The following is a 26,097-nucleotide window of genomic DNA, read 5'->3' as shown; positions in this document are numbered from 1 at the left end:
GGTGGAGGCAAGTTGGTGGGAAGGCAATATGCAGATGCAGGTTGGGGGGGGGGTGATAGTGATAGGTCAGAGGGGTGGGTGAAGCAGATAGGTGGGAAGGAAGATGGACAAGTAGGACAGTTCAAAAGGCAGTGGCGAGTTGGAGGGTCGGATCTGGGATGAGGTGGGGGGAGGGGAGATAAGGAAACTGGTGAAGTCAACATTGATGCTGTGTGGTTGGTGGATCTCAAGGCAGAAGGTGAGGTGTTCTTTCTCCAGTCGTCGGGTGCCTAGGATTTGGCAGGGGAGGAGGTCTAGGCCTTGCACGTCATTGGCAGAGTGGGAAGGGGAGTTGAAGTGGTCAGCCATAGGGCAGTGGAGTTGTTTGGTGGGTGTGGTTTGGTGGTCTACTTCAGCTCTATTTCTTAGATTATTATATCCACATACAGAAAAAAAGGTTGCATTGTTTGAAAGCAGTTTGGTGAATTCTTACAACATAAAAGGAAACTGCTGAAGGGAACAGGTTGAGAATCACTACGTTACACCTCACTGGGCGAGTGTGCTGGAAATCTTAGCAGCTCAAGCTGTGATGTTGTCCCACTCTTGCTCCATATCGAGACAGTCTGCTTCAGTATCTGAGGAGTTGCGAGTGGTGTCAAACATCATACAATTAACAGCAAACATTCCCACTTGTGAGCTTATGATGGAGGGAAAGACATTGATGAAATAGCTGAAGATATTTGAACACTGTGCTGAAGAGCCTGTGTAGTGATGTTCTGGGACTGAGATGGTTAGTGCTCCTTTACCACAAACATCTTCCTTTGTGCGAGGTAATACTCCAACCAGGAAAGATAAGTCCCACTTGACTCCTATTGATTTCAGTTATTGCTGGGGCTCCTTGATGCTGTACCTGATCAAATTAATGCCTTTCTTATCTCAATTCTGGAATTCAGTTTTTTTGCCTATATTTGACCAATGTCAATGAAGTCTCCCATCACTTTGCTAATGATCACGAACGCACTGATAGTGCAGTAATTGGTCCGATTGGATTTGTTTTAATTTTTGTGCATGGCATACCCAGCAATTTACAACATTGCCAGGCAGGACAAGCTTTGTAACTGTTGTCTCTAGCTTTCATTCATTTCTTAATAATATTGGAAATGAATCAAATTGAAAACTGGCATCTTGAATGCTGAGGACCTCAGGAGAAGGTCAAATTGAAAAGTCCTCTGGGCGCTTCTGGTTGAAGATGGATACAAATGCTTCAAACTTACCTTTTGCACTGACACGTTGAGCTTCCCTTTCATTGAGGGTCCAGATATTTGTGATGCATCCTCCTCCAATGAGTTGTTTAATTAAGAGTTAGGACATGGCAGATATTTAAATTTAATGCATTTGTTATGGGATCCCTTAGTCCTGCCTATTATGAGCTACATCTGCTGTTTGATGTGTAGGTAATCCTGTGTTGTAGCTTCAGCAGATTGACACCTCATTTTTGATATGGCAGGTGCTGCTCATGATATGTCCTCCTGCACTCTCCATTAAACCAAGTTTGATCCTCAGCTTGATAGTAACTGTGGAATTGAGGAGTTATGCTGAGTCATGAGGTTAGAGATTATGGTAGAAAATACTTCTTTTATTGAAGATTACCAACAGGTCTTATAGATGCATAGTTTTGAGTTGTAGATCTGATTAAACTTTATCTGACTCAGCATGGTAGACATGCCGCACAGCAAGATGGAGTACATCTTCATTGTGAAGACAGGACTTCATCTCTGCAGGACGATGCAGCACGGACCGATGCATCTGCGAAAGGTAGTTTGGTAAGGACGGGTCAGGTACATTTTTCTCTCTTTTTGCATACCCAGCCTAGCAGCTACATCCTTTTGGATTCAACTTGTTCAATCAGTAATGCTGCTACGGAGCCAGTTTTGGTGTTTTCCCATCTAGGGTTTATTCCGTGCTCTTGTCCGTGTTTCTTCCAGTTGGTGTCCAATGTGAATGAGTACTGATCCGTCCGCCAAAAAGTTGGGAGGGAGCAAATGAAAATCAACAGGAGGTTTCTTTGCTTGTGTGTGATCTAATGCCATGATGCCCAAATGTTGAGGACTCCCAGGGTAATCCCCTCCTGACTGTATATGCTATGCCACCACACCTGATGGATCCTTCCAGGGATGGTGATGGTGTGGTTGGGGATATTGTGGAGAAAGTATGATTCTGGGACTCTGACCATCTCAGCCTGTTACTTGACTCGTCTATGGGACAGCTCATCCAATTTTGGCACTGGTTCCCCAGATGCGAGTAAAATGGGCGGTTTGGGATTCAGGGGGTTGGGTTTGTCACTGTCATTAGGTTAATGCCAGCTGGTCCATCCAGGTTTATTATTTTTAGATATTGTAGTGATTTGACATGGCTGAGTGGCTTGCTAGACTACTTCAGAAGGCATTTAAACATCACTACCAATTGGTGCACATCAATTGTACAGAAACAGCAATACAATCTTGACACCATCATCAGCTTATGAGATGTTGCTTGAGGGATAGATATTTGCTCAGGATAACACATCTGCTCTTTTTCAAAAGAGTGGTGCGGAATGTTTTAACATTCACCTGAAGGGACAAACAGGCCTGTTCTTTAGCATTTCATCCAAAAGACAGCATGTCTATCAGTGCAGCCCTCCCTCAGAACTACACTGGAGTGTTAACCTTGATTGTGTTGGCTAAGGCTTGGAGGAGGATTTAGAACCTACATCCATCTGACTGAATGGCAAGAACCTTACTAACTCAGCCACTGCCAACAGTTTGTGCTGATTGTCACCAAAATAAAATTGGGAAGAGATGCAAGAACAGGAGATGTTTTACTATATGTTTGCTATGAGCCATTGTGGAGGTCCTAAGTCAATGGGAAAGCAATTTGTTTGATGAACCACCAACTGGAAAAAAAGAGGTTCTGGCAGAGAAACGAAATAATGTTTTGAAAGGGTTGCTGGAATACAATGTAAATCTTCCTTCATTGTTTATGCAATTAATGAGCATTAATGCATTTGTATATTAATCCAGCATTGTGCGAACTCCCTACATTTGTATTGGGAGCTTCTTCTATCACTCACCCTGAACATTCCAGACTCAGGATACTACTAATGATACATTCAATAATTTAAACTGGGGTCAGGATGATGGGAGAGGAAACATTACCTGGCAGCCATTTTAACCTGGGCATTTCAAAGTGGCTTCCCAAATACACCAAACTGCTATTTGTTTATTAGTTATTTAAAAGAATGTTCTTATGGTGCCATGGTACTATCCTGACCTTTGAGCCAGGAGGTCTGCGATCAAATCCTATCTGCTCCAATGGCGTGTAATAACATTGCTGAACAAAGGTTTATGCAAAATCTGGAACATATCTAAGCATGGAAGGCAAAAATGCCCAGGTACAATTAAGAATAGACCCCTGGGCTTCCCTGGAATCTGGATCTTTCAGAAGGTTCCCTGAAGGTGTAGTGCAACATCCGGGCCTTGGACGGGAGGTTTGGAGGGGGTCATCACAGGCTTTTTTGTGACATCTCCTGGGAATGTTCCCAAGTGGTCCCGGACTGGAGAGTGCATCGCATTGTGTGCAGTATTAGTGTTTGACATGAGGGGACGAGTCAAGGGAAAGAAAAAGGAACGCAAGTAACTTTGGAAATAAAATGTTTAGGAAACAACAATTTTTATTAGAAAGGAAAAAGCCGTATTTTCCATTTCAAGTGTGTTATAAATACCCAGGATGCTCAAAATGCTTGGGATCATCCGTAATTTGACCCCTCTTTCAGGCAAGTATCTGTTTCTCCCTTTTGCGCTGTTCATTTATGTTTAAAATGTGCAAGGGGCATAATTTGTCACTCTTATGAAGCACTGTGATATGTTGTAGTAAGTTAAAAGTGCCATGTAAGTGTAAGTTGTTATTGTTTGACCAGAATGGAATACTGTGCTCTTTTATAGAAGCCTGGGCTGAATCGCACTTGTAACCACATTTGTCTGGATTCCTTCAAAAACACTTTAAATGCATCATTGTGTATTTGCACTGGTCAAGCAATAGAGTGATTTTAAATTATTCCATCCTTGGTTTTAATTTGGGGATTTGCATCCCCCAGTCTGGCCTCTTGAATGTCCGATTTTAATCTCTTTACAATTGGTGCCTCTGCGTTCAGATGCCTAGGCACTTAACTCTGGAATATGTTCTTTAAACCTGCCCATCTTACATTCCTTCTTTAAGAAGCTTGTTAAAACTTATCTCTTGAACAATATTTTGATCATCTGATCTTCAATATCTCCTTTTGTACTCAGTGTCAAGTTTCATTTTATAATACTACTGTGAAGTGTGTTGGGATAATGTTAAAGGCACTATTTAAATTGGAGTTGTTCTTACACAGAATAACAATAGGATAAAACGGTTCATGACTTGAGGTTTTATGGTCATTCCCCTCCTCCCTACAGAAAAAGTAGAATTGATTAGTGCTTTTTCACTAATATGCTTGCCCTTTCAGAGAAGAAGCACATGGATAAATGGGCAGGGACTGGAAACAGCATAAATGAGGGAAACACAACATACCCAACAGAAGGTGAGTTATAAACATGACATGTTTCTACATCTATGGGTTAATGCAAGTTCACTGCACTTTGAAAATATGCTTTGGGTTTCTGTTGAAGTTATGAAGCAGTCATTGTCTATAGCTTCAACTGTCCCTCAAGGAAAAGACTGTCCACAAGACAGTTCACAGTTCAAACTGAAAGTCCTGCATTGGTTAAAGCGTCGCTGTGATGCAGAATATCATCAGAACTGCAAGTTGATGTGATTAATAATACACCTTACTGTCAATAATTAGAGCAGCTGTACAAGATAGTTTTAACACAGAACAGGGAGACATTCCATGAAAGGTTCAAGACAGTTATGGGAACATTTCTTTATTGACATTATCAGAGAACACTTACTTTCACACTGATTCCATTAAAGGCCAGCACCAAAACTATCTCTCAGTTACTGTTTAAACTCACTGTGCTATATAGCTAATGTGATTGTGTGCCATGTAAACAATACAAGGCAAACGTTCATCTTGGAAACTTGAATTGTGTGATACAAGATTGAACATTTTAGCTTTGCTTTGTACATTGGTTCGCTGTGCTATATAACTGAGCAGATACCACAACACTTCTGTTGTAAACACTTTGCACATTAGACCCTTATCTGCTTAAGATGTGCCTGGACTTTCCTCTTTGTGGTGGTGTAGTGGGGGTGGGGGTGGAGTAGGAGGGAAATGTCACTCCTGCCTGCATTTGTCTGCCCTCTTTTCAAAAGGATTCTGGTGGGCTCTTGCAGACCTGACCATTACATACTGAGCAGACAAATGCTATATGAATCTCAATTATTAAGGGGATCTGAAAAAAATGTTGAAAATAAACAGCAAGTCAGTTAGCAAGCATAAAGAGTAGAGGTAGCTTTTGCCATCATTGATATTTAGGAACTGAGTGAGAGTTTTAGCCAGAAAAAAAAAGCAAGAAAATGAAACGAGGGAGAAAGTCTGATCACAAACAGGGAATGTGTTAATTGATCGAATGTCTTGCACATTGCTGAATGACAGATTGTAGGTAATATTAAACTATTATGGAGATGACAAACAGGATAAAAGGACAATAAGTGTTCAAATAGTTAAGAGGAAAAAGGAGGCGCTCACACTGTTACAATTGCTATCTATATGGGTTATGGGTTGATCATAATGTTTATAATTTATGGCAAAATGAAGGGCATCATGTGACCTGTTCCCACACCTGTCAACAAGCTTGGATTGTTTAACTGTCAGAGATAATTAAAGGCCCTAAATTCTGATATTAAGGTTAGTCTTCCACGGTCTAGGAGAGAGAGAGAGAGAGAGAGAGAGAGACCAACTGAAGTCCGCAAGTCTCCATTATTCACTGTGCAACAATGGAGGCAAGAGCTCACACCCAGACTGAAAAGGCTGAATTCATGAAGAATTAAAGTTTTACGTTAGAAGATTCACCAGACTTGGACTAGAGAAATAATCTCAGGGGAAACTTCACTGTGAAGAACAGTCTTGAGATTAGAAATTCTGTGGCTGAGAATATATAAATCATTAGGAGCTAAGAATTACCTCAAATTCTTTCCAGCAGAATTGATTGACTATTTAAAGGCCCATGTAAAGGACATCAGCAAAATTATTTTTTTCAATTATGTTTAAAACAAAAGGGAAATGTTCTGTTTTATGGCTTAAAAAATAAGTTGCTTACAAATGTGGTGCTTAGTCAGAAGTGCTTTTCTTTTTTTGTTACAATGAAAGTCTTAAGATTTGAAATCTTGTCGTGTTAACCTTTCAGTTACTAACTGGAAGCTTTATTTTTGTTTAGAAGGCACGGATTTCAATGAGAATGGTAACAACTAGACAAATTGACTTGAAAATGGGGATGACAGAATGGGCCAGAGGCTTGAGAACTGAAAATGTAATGGATCTAAAATGGCAAGAGGAAATAATGAAAAGACACAGATGCCAGTTGCTAAGGAAAACAAATACAGACCAGTCAAGAGTAGATGCACTAAGTTCCTGGCAGTAATGTTGTTTCATCAAGAATCTATGTCCCAAACCTCAGCCTATTTAACCATCACCCATAACATAAAGTTACATAGATAGAGGACGGTACTATGCTTTGAAGAGAGATTTGTTCTGTACTGTTCAGCTTGCAAAGAGGTGTTGCCACAGTGATGATGGAATGTCTGTTTCAGAAGCACTGAGTAAGCAGCTGAAAGCTGCGATTCTTTTTAACTTAGGCAAAAGCAGCATGAGTGGGTGGAGTCAGGCTACATAGACCCAGGGTTTTAGCTTTGCTTTCTGTTGGGGTTTGGAGTTGGCTATTGAAGCTGATAGATACAGCTCTCTCTCTGCTGCAGCAAAAAAAAACTGGAGTTCTCTCCATGCTGCTAGATTGCTTCTTTTGGTGTTCCTTTCTCCTCGCCTGGAGGAAATAGCATGTGAGGAAAATCTGTCTTGCTGAATTTGCTTTTGTCAAGGGTGTGTTTATGGGATGCTGCCTTATTGGAACAGTTGGTGATTAGTAACAAAATAATATGTTATTTAACCAAGTATTTCAATAGAGTTAAAGCTATGCTAATTCTTTCTTTGTTTCTATTTTAACTGTGTTGTAGGAATAAAGTATGTTTTGCTTAAAGCTTGATATGGATCAACTGAATCACATCTCAAAATTTGTGTCTTACACTTGCATCTCAATAAAATAGCAGTCAGGTTCTAGCTATCTCCTTGATATATTTTGAGGGGGTTTCGTCTGGTCCATAACAACAGAAACAGTCCATTCAACCCAACACGTCCATGCTGGATATTTATATTTCATTCAGACGTTCTTCTGTCAGCATAACCCTCTCCCTCACCTGTCTATTTAACCTTCCCTTAAATGGTTCCTTAACCCATATCTAAAAACATATTGTGTGGTTTGGAGGGGACCTTACATGTATGATGTTCCTAAGTACCTGTTGCCCTTTCCATGCACCCACACTACCTGAATTGCTGCAATTCATGAAGGCAGCTTAGTACCACCCTTCCCAAGGGCAATCAGGGATCAGAAATAAATTCTGCCTAGTCAGAGACATCCACCACCTCTGAACAAATTTTGAAGATTAAGATCTTCTTTTTCATCTCATCACTTCAGACATGACTTTTGCCCAGTGCCTTTCATCTTTCAGATAACTCAGGACATGTTCATTGTCAAATCAGCAAGGGACACCAAGAAGAGGGTGACTGTGAAGATGCAACACCATCACTTGGTCGCACACTTGCAGCCACCAGAAATGTAAGCAATGTGCGTCTTAGAGGATGGTCCATGGGAGAGATCGCCACAAGGATCAATGGGAATCGGGGGCAAACCGTCCTCTGGTTGGAGTCACATCTGCCACATAGGAAGATGGCTGCAATTGTTGAAGTTCAGTCATCTCATCTCCAGGACATCTCTGCAGGGGTTTCTCAGGGTAGTGTCATAAAGGCAGAGTTATACAGCTTACAAACAGACAGTCATCCATGCTGACTAGATATCTTAAACTGATCAAGTCCCATTTGCTAGCACTTGGCCTATATCCCTCTAAACCCTTTCTATTCATATACCCATCCAGATACCTTTTAAATGTTGCAATTGTACCAGCCTTCACCACCTCCTCTGGCAGCTCATTGCATACATGCACCAGCCTCTGTGTGAAAAAGTTGCCCCTTAGTTCCCTTTTTAATTTTTCCCCGTACCTTAAACCTATGCCCTCTAGTTTTGGACTCATCTAACTTGGGAAAAAGACCTTGGTTATTCACCTTGTCCAGGCCCCTCATGATTTTATAAATCTCTATAAGGTTACCCCTCAGCCTCCAACGCTCCAAGGAAGATAAATCCAGACTATTCAACCTCTCCCAACAGCTCAAACACTCCAACCCTGGCAATATCCTTGTAAATCTTTTCTGAACCCTTTCAAGTTTCATGACATCTTTCTTATAGTAGGAGACCAGAATTGTACGCAGCATTTCTAAAGTCACCTAACCAATGTCCTGTACAGCCACAACATGACATCCCAACTCCCATACGCAATGCACTGATCAGTAAAATAAGATGATGGTCAGGAAGGATTGTCTTGAGTTCTCCTACAATGGTCAAACCAAAATTTGATATAAGCATAGCATGCATACCACTCTATTCATCAATTCTCTTTTTCTAGAAATAAACTCTAGAGCTTGGGTTGTTTTCTTTTCCATCGCTCTATTCATTCCCTTTGTTATTTTAACAATTTGTGACAGGAATTTCTCGATGGCAAGTTTTCGCACTCCCTATCCATAGATGTTGCAGGGAATGTATCCCCATTGATACTGGCTGCATGACAGGCCTTTAACATTTGTCAGGCATTAACTGACAGAGGGCAAGATTTTCTGCCCCTGCTGGGACTGCAGTTGGTTTTTGAACAATAGGAGGAAATGAAGGGTGTATTAAAGGTAAGTCCAGGCTATCAGTGAGGAGACTGGCATTCTTGGGCTCTGAATTGGAGAGGTTGTCATGAAAGAACCTTGGGGGGGTGTTTACTCTGATGGGAATAGGGGAATCCCAAAAGAGGTCCCCCTTCTCACCTGACACAAGCCCTTACAGCTAAAGCTGCTGGACCACACCCCTCCCTCTCACCCCCACTCCCACAACCACCACATCCTACCCCACAGCCCCTGTAAGGAAGAGAGTGACAGGGACAGGATATGGTATTTAAATGGTCATTAATGTTTGAATGTACCCCTGCACACCCAGATTTCAAATCTGTCAGTGGGGATAAAATTCCACTCCAGATCTCTTAGCCTCTCTAGCCTCCTCAGATTCCTATTTTCTAAGACCTACCCATTTTATTTCTCTCATACATCAGACCTCTGTCTGTGTTGAAATTCATTTGTCAGTTATTCACTCATCTGCAAGTTCATCATTGTTTTCTTGTTAAGGTAAGTGGGACTAGTTTAGATTGGAACAGCTGGTCCACATGGATGAGTTGGACTGAAGGGTCCGTTTCCATACTATTTAACTCTATGACTCTGTACTAATTGCTTTTAGTGATGTTGACTTGGTAGGTAGAGGCATCTCCAAGTTGCTATGTGTCAATTACATTATAAATCTGGCAGCTAGTTTTTAAATCTTCACTGTTACTAACAAACTCATAAATGTATTCAAAAAAACACAATGTCAAAAGAAATAGTGATCGAGGGAGATCACCACTGCTTTTCCAGTTTTAGTGGCAAACACGTCAGGGGGAGATTCAACAGAGATATTCAAAATAACGAGGGGCTTTGAGAGTGGGAATTGAAAATATGGTTTCTATTCAGTGGAGTGGACAATCACTGGACACAAATATGCTGTGGAGAGATGGGCAGAATTCATTTTATACAGCAAGCTGTGATAATCTGGAATGTTTTGTTGGAAACACTTTAGAGTGCGTGTGCAAATTCCCAAGATTTAGGTGCTAAGGAGGTAAATCTAAAGCCTACATACAGGACAATATTATCAATGTCCCTCTCTAAATGCACCATCAAATAAAGAGAGGATATTGGGAAAAACCTGTTCCACAGATATTCTGGTCAACCATGTGAAAGAAGGATTAGGAAGCAAGGAGATGGAGCCATAAATTTATTCATATGAGTGTATGGGAGCTTAGGCCATACAAAGACCAAAATCCATAGCAAGTATAAACTTTTAATATTGATTAAAACTATTAAGCAGAAACATGGTGGACCATATCTCCATTAGTGGCTTCTTATATCTGGTCTCAACGTGCTCAGGAGTTAATTTTAGAATATTTGTACAGTTAACCATTTACTCAACATCCTACACAACTTTCAAAATCCCAAAGTACTTTACAACCAAACATTGCCTGAAATGTACAAAACATAAAACATATTATTCAAGAAGTACACCCTATGATTTCCATCCAGACCAACAAATTTTCAGATTTCATCCCCGATATGTACTTAGTGTATTTGTCCCAAATGAGGTAAAGGTAGAGGGTCTCAGTTCATAGATCAAAATCATTCTGAGTCACTGCTCATGATGACTTGGAGTCTTTGCTCAGAATATTGACACCATCAGAAGACAGGGATCAGGTATAACTATAGTAATAGGAAAATCTGGAGATTCTGGAGCTCTGAAACAAAAGCAAAAAGAGCTGCAGGAACTCAGGTCAGACAGTTCCAAAGATCCGTCACATTGGACCATAAACACACATTGGCTCAGTAGTTAGCACTGCTGCCTTACAGCGCTAGGGACCCGGGTTTGATTCTGGCCTTGGGCAACTGGCTGTGTGGAGTTTGCATGTTCTCCTCGTGTCTGCGTAAGATTCCTCCGGGTGCTCCAGTTTCTTCCCACATTCCAAAAGATGTGCAGGTCAGGTGAACTGGCTATGCTAAATTGCCCATAGTGTTCGGAGCAGTTGTCAGGGGTAAATGCCAGGAAATGAGTCTGGGTGGGTTACTCTTTGGAGGGTCAGTGTGGACTTGTTGGGCCACTGAAGGGAATCTAATCTAAAAAAAGCACCAATTCTGCTTCTTTCTGCATAGATGCTCTCAGACTTGTTGAACTTCTCCAGCACTTTCTGTTTTTGCTTCTATATTGCACCTCAGCTTAATTGCTTTCAGATGCTCATTTTCAAGACTAGCATCTGAGTCCTATCCTCTTGGAGCCAGAGACAATGCTGAAACCCTTCCTAACAAGGATGGAAAGTGACTGGGTGGGGGCAAGGGAGAAAATTGACAAGAAAACTAACTCGGTTTAAATATATTCTATTTCAGACGTGCCTTTTACGTTCTTTCTTTCTTTCTGTGCTTCCCTCCTGGGGCACTTGTGCCCCTCAAGAATCCACTTAGTTAACCAGCTTCTAAAACTTTGCCAACCTTACATAATGTGGTTGACGTGGACTCTAACAACGGGATCTTGATCAGATGCACCAATGCGCTGAGGAGTGGCACATGGAGTTTAATTTAGATAAATGCGAGGTGCTGCATTTTGGGAAAGCAAATCTTAGCAGGAATTAAGCACCTAATGGTAAAGTCCTAGGGTGTGTTGCTGAACAAAGAGACCTTAGATGCAGTTTTAAAGCTCTTTGAAAGTGCAGTCACAGGTAGATAGGATAGTGAAGAAGGCTTTTGGTAGGCTTTCCTTAATTGGTCTGAGTATTGGAATTGGAAGGTCATGTTGCGTCTGTACAGGACATTGGTTAGGCTAATTTTGGAATATTGCGTGCAGTTCTGGTCTCCTTTCTATTGGAAGGATGTTGTGAAACTTGAAAGGGTTCAGAAATGATTTACAAGGTTTTTGCCAGAGTTGGAGGGTTTGAGCTATAGGGAGAGGTTGAATAGGCTGGGGCTGCTTTCTCTAGAGCATCGGAAGCTGAGGGATGACCTTATAGTGGGGCATGGATAGGGTAAATAGACAAAGTCTTTTCCCTGGGGTGGAGGAGTCCAGAACTAGAAGGTTTAGGGTGAGAGGGGAAAGATATAAAAGGGACCTAAGGGGCAACTTTTCACGCAGAGAGTGGTACGTGTATGGAATGAGCTGCCAGAAGAAGTGGTGGAGGCTGGTACAATTGCGACAACTAAAAGGCATCTGGATGGGTATATGAATAGGAAGGGTTTAGAGGGACATGGACCGGTGCTGGCAGGTGGGACTAGATTGGGTTGGGATATCTGGTCGGCATGGACGGGTTGGACTGAAGGGTCTGTTTCCGTGCTGTACATCTCTATGACTCCATTGATATTCACTTGTAGCTTAAGATTGAACTTCCCAAACCTGGGACATGCAGCATCAAGGGGACATGGTGTTTTGATCTAATCTATGCACCATCCTAACAGAGATATATCACCAATCCTTCCCTTGTCACTGGATTGAAGTCCTGCAACAACATGCAGGGAGCAGCTGGACTGCACCGACTTCAGTGGTTCCAGAAATCAATCCTCCCATCGGTTTTCTGAACATCAGTGAGCAATAAACAATGGATGCCAGCCTTGGCAACAATACTCACATTCTACACATGCAGCCACCCTCCTCCAACTAAAGAGTAAAACAAAAACTGAAATTGCCAGATAATTTCAGCAGGTAAGGCAGTGTCTGTGGAGAGAAAGCAGAGTTAACATTTCAAGTCCAATGACTCTTCTTCAGAACTGGATGTCAGTGGCCAGTAGACTTGAAACTTGACTTGGTTTTTTCTCCTCAAATGCTACAGACCTGCTGAGTTTCTCTAACAATTTCTCTTTTGAGATTTTCAGCATCCATAGTTTTTTGATTTATTTCAACTGAATTGGTGAACTCCTTTGGGTTCATACCCATATCCTCAATTGCCTTGGATGAAAGCTATCATGAATATCTGACCATTTCCAATAAAGGTTCAACAAATTAGTCCAACTGTCCAATAAATTAGTTCAATTTACCCTTGTATTGTGTTCTGATCAATAATGGTGAGCTACACGTACACAATGCCTTCCAGTGAGTGAGAAAGAGTCAACAATTTCCAGTCATATTCACTTCAGTTTATATATATATCACAACTTTCATATAATGAAAATCCCAAGATGGTTCATGGGAGCATTAGAGAACAAAATATGACTCCAGTAATAAAAAGCTTAATAGTCAGATGACCAAAAGCTGGTGAGAAAGGTAGATCTTTAAAACTGTTAGAAAGGAGGAAAGTGAGGAAGTGGGATGCACAGGTGTGGGGAGGGTATTCCAGAGATTGGGACAAATGCTGCTGAAGGCACAGCCTCTGAGTTGGTCTGTAACCTCAGGAATCCAATCACCAGGAATGGCAGACCTGGCCATAGCCTCTTAATTAGGAGAAAGTGAGGACTGCAGATGCTGGAGATTCCTGAAGAAGGGCTTATGCCCGAAACATCGATTCTCCTGCTCCTTGGATGCTGCCTCACCTGCTGCACTTTTCCAGCAACACATTTTTCAGCTATAGCCTCTTAATTGCCAGTGTGGGTCAGGTTCTGGAAATGGTTTCGACCCTTGACTTCTTTTTAAAATACTATAAGTTTTCACACACGGTATCTCATTCACTTTGCAAGAGATAAAATCTACTGTTACTAAGCAAGAGCCACATGGCTACCACTCATTGTAAAAATCCAGATCTTCCCATTTAAAACAACACAAGAGTGGAATCAAAGCAGCTAAGAGGAAAGCAGACCAGAAAAATAACTCATGAGCTTCTGTGTTACTACCGATAGCATTGAAACAGCCTAAGAGACATCTGCAGATTTATGTTAATCTTCAGCTGTGAACATGCTCTGTCATTCAAACTCTGACTTTACTCTCTTGATTCTTTAACTTTTATTAATCAGAGAAAATCTTATTTCTCTTTGTTCCATATTCTGATAGTTGTCAGTCTCAGAGACATGTGTTCACTGCCATTTAATAATTCATCTGTAGAAAATTATTAATTGATTTTTTTCAAATAAAAGCTATTTTCAACAAAACAGCCTCTATTCTTTGAAACATTGAATAAGAATGTAATTGTGATGCAGTAAGGTTTGATGCATCATTTGTCAACCAAAAATATTCAATTTTTCCCATTTTTCTCAAGCCATATTCTTTGACTTATGCACTTGATTTGCATTGCATTCTACAAGATTCAGTCCCAAATGTTAATTGAGGCAATGTAGTGTGATGCAGATATGGTTATTTTTCAGTAAGTGAAAATTGCTTCTAACCATGGAGGAACCGGCTTCATTGAACAGCTTGTTATTAATGAGGATAATTAATTTCCTGGACAGCTGCAAACTGAGATTTGGGCATTTGTACAAATTTTAATCTATTAATTTGAAGATATAAGGAAGTCAGATCAAAGGATAGGCAAGAAAATGAAAATAAATGTGTCCATATTCAAATTTCAGATGTCACTATATAGGTGGTTTCTAGATGGTATTCCCAGTTACAATACAGATCTGTCCTGAGGGTTATGAACAGTTTAGATACACAAAGCCTCCACAGCTCCCTATACCCGAGCACTATCATGAGAGAGGAAATATTCCAATCAGACACAGCCCAATTGGGAATTGGGGCTCTCAGCTACATTCTCCCCAGCCCCAACCCCTCCCATATATCTCTCCACCTCCAAGGCTCTCAGCCTCATTCCTGATGAAGGGCTCCGGCCTGAAACATCAATTTTCCTGCTCCTTGGATGCTGCCTGACCTGCTGTACGTTTCCAGCAACACCCTCTCAACTCTGATCTCCAGCATCTGCAGACCTCGCTGTCTCCCAGTTGGGAATTGGTCATTCACAGGATTTCTGATTTGGCTTGCTGTGAGACGATGTTTTCTTTCTTCCCTGACAAGGAAAATAACAGAATAGGCTAGAAGTTAGGTTAAGAACAGGAATGAGCCGAAGCTCAGAGTTGCCACTAACCCAAAAGGAAACCCCAGTGTTGCATATTGGCTGGGAAGGCTATTAACATAAGAACTTAAGAAATAAAATGAAAAGTAGGACATTTATTCTCTCAAGCCTGCCAAACCCGTTCTATAATATCATGGCTCATCTCCCCCAGCCCGCAACATTTTTGCGAGCTCCTCATTTCCCTCAAATCAATGATATTTCAAAACTGTACTCACTTTAAATGCTTTTAGTGATCTGGTCTCTGTAACTTTCTTGAATAGAGAATTCCAACCATTTACAATCCTCTGAAAAGAAATTTCTTCATATCTGTTTTAAATTAGAGTCTCCTTATTCTGTAACTATATCTCCTAGTTGGAGACTCCCCCAATAGTGGAAGCATCCCCTCAATACCTACCCTGTCAAGTTCCCTCAAAACATGCAATGTCCTGGCAGCGAAGGGTGTATGTGGTGAGTAGTTTTGATCACTGAAGAATTCAGAATCCTTGATTTCAGAATTGCCATTTTATCAGGCTTTTGATTGTGGGGAGAGAGACTGGGTCAATATAGTTTATGTAAACCAGAGTTTCTGACTGAAGTAACAGGCAGATGTTTGCAATATGTAATCAGGCATAACCCTGACCTAACCCCTCGCAGCCCAACCAATATTGTACTACACAGTATGCTTCACAGCAACACCTTTGCTGTGCTTAGCTTTTAGAATCAATGATTAGTCAGTACAATGGACGTAATGACAACAGCAAATTGGAATTGGCTCCACCATCACACACTTTGATGCATTCAATGTCCAGAGCAGTCCCCTGTGATGCAAATCAAACCAGTATTCTGCAGCTGGCCCACTTACAAGTTTTTCTCAATGCAAAATATTATTGGCATCCCAGGAAGTGAATGAAGAGTAGATTGAATTGTCCATTGATTGCTAAAGCACTTTCACTGAGGTGTCAGGTCCCTGGAAGGATCTACATACAAAATTCTACTTGCTGATGAGGGATTTTTGGTTTACAAGTTTGAAGAGTCACATTCCTAGTTAGCTTAATCATGTTAAGTTGATCTGTATAAAACAAATCGCTGAGGCACATGGGAGAGAACAGTAAATCAGTGAATTATTCTGCCCAGAGAGGAGTGTAATGAAATAGCTTTGATACAATCCATGCTATTTCAGATTGCTTATTTGTTTACTTTTGTTCACAGAGTCCCCAAAAACCACTTTGACATTAAACGAGTAGATAACCTTGGAGCACATTCATTCAGTACGATTGATGCCAATGGAAACATGAAGCCTCACAAATACTCTGATGGACAGAAATAGACTCAGACAACCAATGTTCAGTCGTGAAAAGGCGACCTGCAATGGGAACATCTCTATTGTATAGTTTGCTGAGTGACACAAATTATATGCAAGGCTCCATATGGAAATCTGGAGGAATGCATAATTTTAAAATAAAGTTGAAGTAATACACAGAGACAATTTAGAAGCAAATACTTTTTATTAATAGTGCTTCTTCCTTGTGATTACCTTCTCCATTCAAGGCAAATTCAGAAATCCCATTGTCTGCTGTCATGTATATTCACAGATCAATAGCAAGGCATTTAGACAACAATTGGTGTTGCTGACCTTATTAATTGATTAATGCACAGTATTAATGGTCATCCAATTACCATTATTTCTCTGCAAACTTGCAAACTTTGACTTGCAAACTCTCATTTACCGTACAACTGGTGTCTAACCATTGTTTAGAATGAATCTCAAGCAAGCAGATGTTAGCCACTTTGCCCAGAGTGCATTTTCTTGAATGCCCTGCCCAGAGTGCTTTTATCGTAATGTCATTTGTGAAAACATTGAAATCAAAATCAGAGCTCAGAATAGGGTGAGTGGTACAAAGCATATTGATGAAGTGGTGGATGTCCATTCATGCTTGCGTTAGCCTTCAAATAAGGATGAATGTAGTTTTCAATGATTGTGTTAAACAAGAAATTGTGACCAGAATATTGAGCAGTGTGAGAAATGGCTGCTAATTGGTCATTTCAGGTATGGGAACTAATGCCCAAGACGAATTCCTTCTGTGCTCTTCCATGTGACGTGAACATCATTGGAATGACCAGCATGTTGCCCATCCCTATCTGTCCTTGAACCGAATGGCTTGCTTGGCATTTCAGACGGCAGTCAAGAGTCAACCATGTCACTGTGGGTCTAGTGTCACATTCAGGTCAGATCAGGGAAGGAATTCTCAAGGTCAGCAAAAAAGTCCTTCAGCACTTGTTGCACCACTCCCTGTGATCCTTTCCAACTTGGAACAGCTATCAAAAATAACACTGAGAAATCACCACAACAGCAAGGGGAATCAGTCAATAGCTAACTTAGTTGTTGGTGATCTGGTAAAATGGCACTGGTTAGAAGAGGTGGGGATTGAGGAAGGAGAAGTGTGTCCTTCCTGCTGGTGATTGCACTTTCAACTGTGTGAGGTTAAAGGAAGGTACTTACCAGATGGTTCAGCTCTAAAATGGTGCCACTGAATCTAATTGGCTTTTTTTTTTCTGTCAAGCTACATCTGGTGCCATTCCTTGCACATGCTAAGGTGGCATCTCACATCATTTACCCCAAAGCTATGGAAGCACTTCATGTTCAGTTTTGAGGTTCCATAACGGGACACAAAGTCCCTTTTCTCAAGTGCTATAAAGGCTTAATTCCTCATCAATAGCTTTCAAACGAAAATACATAGGGTATAATTAGATTTCAGTTCAGAAACAGGAAGATTTTAGTGAGTGAATTCCATTGCAGGTTGTACCTACTCATGGAAAAGTTCCCAATCGCAGGCAAGACACCATTCCCAGGCAGGACACCAGTTTGAACATTCATCACAGACTGATTATTCTTGTTTGTCATATGAGTTTTGAGACAATAGGATGCATTAAGCTCGTCTTCTGATTATTTTTCCTCACTGTGTTTTGTGAAATACTCTCAGCTCCTTGCTGTAACCACACCTGCAGATGTTGTGAAACTACCAACAAAAGGATGATGTTTCTGGGCTATTGATTTGTAGCTCTCCATGCCAATCCTCCTCACACTGAGTTAGGATAAAGACAGGTTGGTGTGGTGGCTCAGTGGCTAGCACTGCTGCCTTATAGAACCAGGGACCTGGGTTCAATTCCTGCCTTGGGCAGCTGTCTGTGTGGAGTTTACACATTTGTGGGTTTCCTCCCACAATCCAAAGATGTACAGGCCAGGTGAATTGGCCATGCAAAATTGCCTATATTGTTAGGTGCATGAGTTAGGGTAGGGGAATGGGGGCCAAACGGCCTGTTTCTATACCTGTCTCCTTTTCTGTCTGAAGACCCATAATACATCACTTAAATCAATTAATAGCCTTCATATCCAAACACAAATGATCGTAGTTTTTAACAGAAGAACAAAGGTCAATAAACTATAAGGAACAAAAAACTTGCATTTGAGTTTTCATGAAAATGTTAGTAATTTGTACATTTTTATCCTGTTCTTGACATATGCTGTGAATTGTAAACACGTTTGTTTGTTGATAATTGAGCCACATTATCATAATTGAATTAGATTGAATTTATTGTCACGTACTGAGACACAGTGAAAAGCTTTGTCTTGTGAGCAATACAGGGAGATCACATTGTAAAATTGCACAGATAAGTCATTAGAGAACTTGTAGTTCCAACTACTGTAAAGACAGGAGAAGAAATCTGGCAATATGTCGAAGACTGAACTATCAACTATGTATAACAAGGCCGTCTGTACTTTGCATCAACTTGGATGTTTTGTCCTCTGTCTTTTATTCCATGTATTACACTGCCAATTCCAACACATCACTCCTTTTTGTTTCCCCTGGTGCTCCAAATTTTAAAAGAAAGAATATTTGCAGAACTTTTTTGACCTGAGAGGCTGCAGGTACCAATTTTTCAGGTGACCAATACATGGAAGTGATTTCTGAATTAAGTAGTGGGAATCAGATCTTGCAATGAAGGGAAGATAATGGCCAAGTGGTATTATTGCTAGACTGTTAATCCAAAGGGCCAGATAACGTTCCGGGGATCCGGGTTCAGCTCTTGCCACAGCAGCTGGTGGGAATTTGTCACCTGAAGATGACCATGAATCAACAGTCCTTCAGGGAAGGGAACTGTCATCCTACATGTAACTCCAGACCCACAACAAGATGGCTGACTCTTAACTGCCATTGGTGCAATTACAGATGGGCAATAAATGCTGGCCTAGACAGCATTGCTCTCACCCTGTGAACAAATAATTTTAAAAATTACTCACTGGATATTTGCATCAGGATGGGCTGAACAGATTGCTATCTCTCCAACTATGTACTCAAATAAACATTGCTCCTCCAAAACAAATGGTCTGCCATTATCTCTGCCTGAGAAATCAGAATATACTTTTCGCCTCTGAAATTCGGCCAACCTGACTCTGAAGTACACAAGGAAGGCTGAGCATTTTACCTTTGGATTCCTTGCATCGCACAATTTGTTTTGTTATTCGGGATGCTGTGGCTTGATAAAGAACTCCTGTATTCTTCGGCATGTCTGCAATACGCTAAAGTTTGCCTTGAGCTTGTAACAAAGAAGATGGACTCTCCAGCCTTGGGCTGCACAGGACAGATTACACTGCATTAATAACTAGCTTTTGTAACACTCTGACAGATGGCTTCATGTACAAAACAGCCTAAACAATCTGGACCTCGGAAGCAACAACCAGGGCTGTATTATTCAGTTACAGCTGTAAGAAAACAATTGTCCTTTTTGTTTCTTACGCTTTTTATTTATATTTCTGTCTTCCATATTCATCCATCTCTTCCTGGACTGGAGCTGCTGCAGGGTTCAACTCTTCATTATTTTGGTTGCAACTGACTGCTGCAAAGGAAGGTCCATTAACATAAAGGATTGCCTTAGAATATATACAAGGGACAAAACAATTTCCCGTCTCTAGTCAAAGACTATGCGATGTAGCACCATCTTTTATTGGGAAATTTAGCTTTGATTGGAAACTGAGGATCATGTTTTTATGCTGATACCTCTTCAGTAAGAATAGCAATAAAGAAAACAGAATGATGTGCAATAGAAACACTGCTATTCATATCTGTCTGGGACTGGTAGCTACATTAGTCTGGGACTGGTAGCTACATTATCTGTTACAGTCAGGAAGTGCTCGTTTATAGCTCCCAGCTCAAACTGTAGTTCTCCTGCCAAAGTAAAGCTCTGTACAGGTATAGTTACTGCATTTATTCTTAAAGTTTGCGCTTATACTCACTATTGGAATTTTATGCTGATAGTGGCCTTTTTAAAAGTTTGAGTGACCAAATATCATTATGAAAAGGGTCATCCCTTCTCAACACTTCCCCTCTCTACTCATCCTTCAACCATCTCCAATGGAGATCCAGCAACCAATAATTAACTGGCAAGAGACCCACCTCCATGTCACTACAAATAGAGGGAAATCAGCCAGTTTTGAGGAAACTCCTGCAAGAACACAAGTCCCAGTCTTCAGTGTACAGTGCCTTGAAGAACCAGGTTTAGCATTTTGAGGCAAAAAGTCCTGTTCAGTAGATCAACTAAACACAGATAGGAATGAAACAACAAGAATGGATGGTAACAAAAAGAGAAAAGAACATATACAAGGATATAATTGAGAAAGAAAAAATGCATTTATTGCCAATGCCACCTTTAGGTGGTGGTGGTGCATTAATGTGTCCATACAACTGACTTGCGCATCTATTGCTTTCATCAAAGTTGCAGCACTGTACTGTGTAAGAGATGTCCCTGAAATGGATCAGAACCTGGCTGACCTGGAGACATCCTCAGGAAGAGCCATTGCTGTCTCAGCTACCATCTCACTCACTGAACCAAGTGGCAATCTGTGCAACAAGCAATGTGGGACAGCAGCTACTAGGATGGCCTGAAGTGAAATGGTGGTGTGACAGAATTATTTCTATCTGAACATGCACAGGTGGCCAATGACCATCTTTATCAGTCATCTTGGTGTTTGCAACACACACTCTGGAAAGGCAATGAAAGATTTCCATTTCAACAGTGCCTATCAATACTCAAGGATATCTCACAGAACTTTATGGCCAACAAAGCACTTTAGAATGAGATCTTGAACCGGTTTGTATTGGGAGATGATGAGAAAAAGTGGGGGAGGGGGAATGTTGGAGAGCAGCATGGGATGGTAATGTCGGAACAAGTTCCTTTATGGTTTTAGAGCCATAATCCAAATACACAGAGTTAACAACTATGTGGAGAAACTACAATATATTTGTTGTGCTTTACAGGTCAATAAAGGTGGTGTGCCAACAGTTCATGTTAAGAGCAAGAATCTGTAAGAAATGAGGAAAAGAGTCATTTGTCCAGCCCCTTATGCCATTTAGTAAGGTCATGGTTATCCGATTTTGGCCTCAAATAGCTTTTGTGATTGCTCTCCACCAGCCCTGACTCCCCTATAATTCAAATACGTCCAACTCAACCTTAAATATTTTCAGTGGCCCAGCCTCCAAAGATCTCTGTGATAGAGAATTCCAAAGATTCATGGTCCTTAGAGTGTGTGGTTTCTTCTCCTCTCCACTGTCGATACTCTGAACGTGCGCTTCTTAATTTCCCAATGAGGAGAAACTTCCTTTTGGCAACTGAGGCCACAAGTTTGCTCTTAACCTTAAACAAAAACAGAAATAACTGGAGAAATTCAGCAAGTCTGGCTGTTGAGAGAAAGCAGCGTCAACATTTTGAATCTAGTGACCTTTTTTCAAAACACCTCCAAATCCTTCTAGGTTTCCAATAAGATCGGTAAGAACAAGGGACAATAAATTAGTTGAGTTGAATACTCCCAAAGTAAAATTAAATGAATTACTCTTCCTTCAACAAACAAAGAAAATAAGCATTGCAAGACTTAATTCTAGAAAATGCAGACTAACAATAGCAACTATAACTTTGATTCAGCACACAATCATAAAGGGATGAAAAGGCAAATATAAGAGTGCAAAGGTGAAGGAAGACAGCGCACTGCAGAGTATCTAACAAACAAGATATCTTCAAGAAGAAGAGAAGGGAAAAGCACATGTGAGGAAACATTTTTTCTCCAAGTTTGTGGTGGGAATCTGGAACTCACTGCCTGCAAGAGGGGGAAGAGGCAGAAACCCTCATAACGTTGAAGAAATATTAGAATGCGTACTTGCAATGCCAAGGAATACAAGGCTATGGGCCAAGTGCTGGAAAATAGAATGAAAATAGAGACTTGTTTTTGACTGGATGGGCTAAAGGACTTTTTTTCTGAGCTGTAAATCTCAATGACCCTATGACTGCAATGAGGAAACAATGACATAAATCATCTTCTGAACCTCCATAATCTCACTGGTTACATGGTCACCATTAGACCACCTTTTTTATTTAACATTGAACTCAAAACTCACCATCTGCCATGGTGAGCTCCAAGTCCATGACACTGGAATGTTAACCTGGAATTTTGGATTACATGCCCAATAAAGTTATGGCCACGACATCACTGGCTCTGGCCAGAGAGAAGCTTTCGCGTGGAAGCTTTCACTCCAGGTGACTGGCTGCCTACAGCACTTTAACAGGCAGTCTGGAGTCAACTACACTGCTTTGTTAGAAAGTGTTGTGATATCAATTTAAATGAGAATATGCTAATAAACAAGTAACCGGAATGTGGAACATGTGACCAACAGCCATCATATAATCCATCTTGCAGCATGTAGTGTGAGAGAGTTGGATCTGTGTTTTCCTGTCAAAATATTTACTGTACTTTTTATAGTGAACTTATCTGCTGAGTAATCCTGAAATATATCCTTAAATAAACCAAACCCACATACAGTTTGTCAGACCTGGCTTGAGATTGATAAATTTGAGTTATTCAAATTTTGAAATGCAACAGAAAGGAGTTGTTTTTATTCATTCAATGGGATATGGGCATCACTGACTGGGTTAGCATTTATTGCTCATCCCTTTTTGCCCTTGAGAAGATGGTGGTGACTGCCTTCTTTGACAACTGATTTGGTAAAGGGGAATTATGATTCCACTACGGAGGCAGTTTCTGGATTTTGACCCCTTATTCAAACAGTCTCAGTCATCTGCAGAAATACCCAGCACTGTAGAATCAAAGACAATGTCTTTCTCCACGCAATCGGATGAAGGAGCTTCGCTCCGAAAGCTAGTGTGCTTCCAATTAAACCTGTTGGACTATAACCTGGTGTTGTGTGATTTTTAACTTTCTCCACGCTGTCAGCTTGAGTGCCGCCATTTCTTTCCAACACCACACACTCACTAAATTCCTAGATTAATTAATTCATGGGGTGTGGGCAGTCTTGGTTGGGCCAGCATTTCTGACCCATCCTTGATTTCCCTTGAGAAAGTGGTAAAGAGCTGCCTTTTTAACTCTCTGCAGTCCACATGGTGTAAGTACGCCCATAATACTGTTAATGATGGAGTTCCAGGCAGGATTTTGACCCAAAGTCTCTGATATATTTCCAAGTCAAGGATGGTGTGTGGCTTGAGGGGAACATGCAGGAGGAATCTTCCCACTATGTCCTTGCTTACTATGATCTGCCTGTACTGCTCCCAAACAAAGCTTTTCACTCTGCTTAGGTACACATGACATTAAATCAAATCAATGAAACTTGCTTTTCTCGATGGCAGTGGTTATAGTTTTGGTATTTGCTGTCTAACGGGCCTTGGTGAATTACTGCACTGTACCTTGTGGGTGGTATTGAGTGTCAAGATGAATGTTTCTGGATGTGGTACCAACTAAGTGGGCTGTTTTGTGCTGGATGATGTCAAGCTTCTTGATTATTGTTGGAGCTGCACACCTCCAGGAAAATGGGGACTACTCCACCACACTCCTGACTTGTGCCTTGTAGATGGTGGACATGCTTTGGGGAGTCAGGGGGTGAGTTACTCACTGGACGATTCCAAATCTCTGACCTGCTGTTGTCGATCCATATTTATGTTGCTCATCCACCTTATGTTCTGCTCAATGATAAGCTCCAGAATGGTGCTAATGGGGAATTCAGTGATGATGATGCCATTTAATATCAATGGTTAGATACTCTCTTTTGGAAATAGTCATTACCAGGTATGTTTATGTCATAAATACTACTTATCACTTATCAGCCCAGAGTGGATACTGTCCAGACCTTGTTGCAGATGAATTTAGGCTGTATCAGTGTCTGAGGAGTTGGGAATGGGGCTGGGTATTGCACATTCAACAGCAAACATTCCCAATTATGGAGGGAAGGTTTGGTGAAACAGCTGAAGATGTTTAGGTCTAGAGCACTACCCTGATGAAGTCCTGCAGACATGTCCTCAATGATTACCTTCCAACAATGACAACAATCTTCCTTTATGCCAAGGTATGACTCTAACCAGCAGTGAGATATCCCCATTCCTACTGACTTTAATTTTGATAGGTCTCCTTAGTGAGCCTCAGGGATATCACTCCATTTCTTTAATGCTGGGTAATAATTGAAATAACATAGATTACCCACAATGTGTTCCTGGTCTATCCTGTTGATGTACAAATACCACTGCATGGGACAACACGTTTCCAATGGACAAACTTTGAAGAACAAATATATACAGAAATAAAATTAATGAACAGATAAAATTAGCATGATGACACTATATATTCAATTGGTGCACTGAGAATTGGTTTCTAAGCGACGTAAAAATCATTTTGTGAATTTTCATGTGGTAAGTTGATTTTTTTAAATGAGCCTTTGTACAAGGGTTCACCTCTTGCTGTGTTCACTTGGAAGTTGGGAGGAGGGGTATCTGAGTGAACTAACGTATGGCCAACAGATTGTATATTTATCACAGCACCAAGCATAGACCAGTCAATCAAGGCAGTTTCACAACACAATTCTGGCACAAAAGTCAGTGTGTGCAAATAGCATTGACTGTCCTCTTATGTGATTTACGCCTATGTCAAGCATTCTGACCTCAACACTCACAGGAAACTTGACCTGGTCCTCTGTTGCTGGTCTCGTGAGGTAGGAGCTTCTCATTTTGACTCTTGTTGGTTTGCAAACCATTCACGAAAATCTTAGTGTTTATACTTAGAGCTTACAAAGCAAGGAAAATACAGGGGATCGCAGCTTTGCATTTTACAATGTGTTGAGTTCAACTCTCACCATTATCGAGAGCTGTCAAGTTTGCAAAGGTTGTCTACAATTGCTTGAAACAGTTATAATCAGGAGCTAGCCTGTTATTATTGCTTGCGCCTAATGATTTCTCACTTGTTAAGTTCAGAATCTGCACCATGACATCAGTAACAGCTGTTGAAGAGAAGCACTGTATTTGCTCAAAGGTAGGAAGCAGCAGTTTTAGGGAGAATTGCTTCAGGCAACTTCCAAACAGCTACATTTTGAAAACTCTTGGGAACAGGTCATTCAATTAGGAGAAGTTGGTGGAAAGGTCAAGAGTGAAGATTTTCTCAAGCTGCTATAAATCAAGAGAGAGTTACGTAAGCACCTGTTTAAAAATTTAATCACGTGTAGGAGACACGCCGTGAGATTTAAATTCCTGAGACACTCGAGGACAAGGCACGCAGATGTAGTCACCTTTCCAGCCCCTGCACATTTGTACATCCTAAACTTTTTAATTGGGCTCTCATTAATTTCTATGTTCATTGTTCAACTCAAAATTCTGCTGAAATGAAGCTTTTAACTGAAAATAAATGCAGATGAATTTCTGTCTTGCCAAAATCATTTACAAGATGTATCTTTTGGTAAAAGGATTGAGGATTTATCAAACCTCAGAAATAACTGGGAATTTTTCTACACACACAACTGCTTCAAGAATTCTTATATGCTTAAAAACATCACATGGCTGCACACGAAGTTTGTTGACATTATTCAATTATGATATACTTTTATCCTTGCACTTTTCATTTGTTTTCTTTTTATTGTGGTTTTAATTTTTTTTAAAAGCATTATTTATCCTATTTCCATTCCACATAGCTTTGCTTTGCTTTTCTCTACTTTTTTAACATATCTATTCTTAGTTTGTCTCAATTTCACATTCACACACATCATCTATCTGATTCCATTGAGATTACCTTTCTTTAAAAAAAAACTCCTAGCTTTACAAGGCCTGGAAAGCTTTCTATAAGTGACTGACAATTAGCATCATGTGCCACAGCTCCTAGTG

General features: G+C 40.7%; 1 protein-coding gene across 5 annotated transcripts in view; it reads right to left on the bottom strand.

Moving 5' to 3' along the window:
* The window catches only part of LOC140482861 (muscarinic acetylcholine receptor M3-like), a 664,163-nt gene that overhangs the window by 161,943 nt on the left and 476,123 nt on the right, over window positions 1–26,097 (bottom strand). The window contains exon 2 of one of the 5 annotated variants that reach the window (XM_072580568.1): window positions 14,719–14,853. The exons of the other annotated variants lie outside the window; for them this stretch is intronic. The gene's annotated coding sequence lies outside the window, so the exon portion shown is untranslated. The remainder of the gene's footprint in view (window positions 1–14,718; window positions 14,854–26,097) is intronic. 5 annotated transcript variants of the gene reach the window in all.

Source organism: Chiloscyllium punctatum, chromosome 11, assembly GCF_047496795.1.
Source record: "Chiloscyllium punctatum isolate Juve2018m chromosome 11, sChiPun1.3, whole genome shotgun sequence".
In the NCBI taxonomy this organism is placed as follows: domain Eukaryota; kingdom Metazoa; phylum Chordata; class Chondrichthyes; order Orectolobiformes; family Hemiscylliidae; genus Chiloscyllium; species Chiloscyllium punctatum.
Note: the sequence above shows the minus strand (reverse complement) of the source record. Positions and strands in the feature narration are given on the sequence as shown.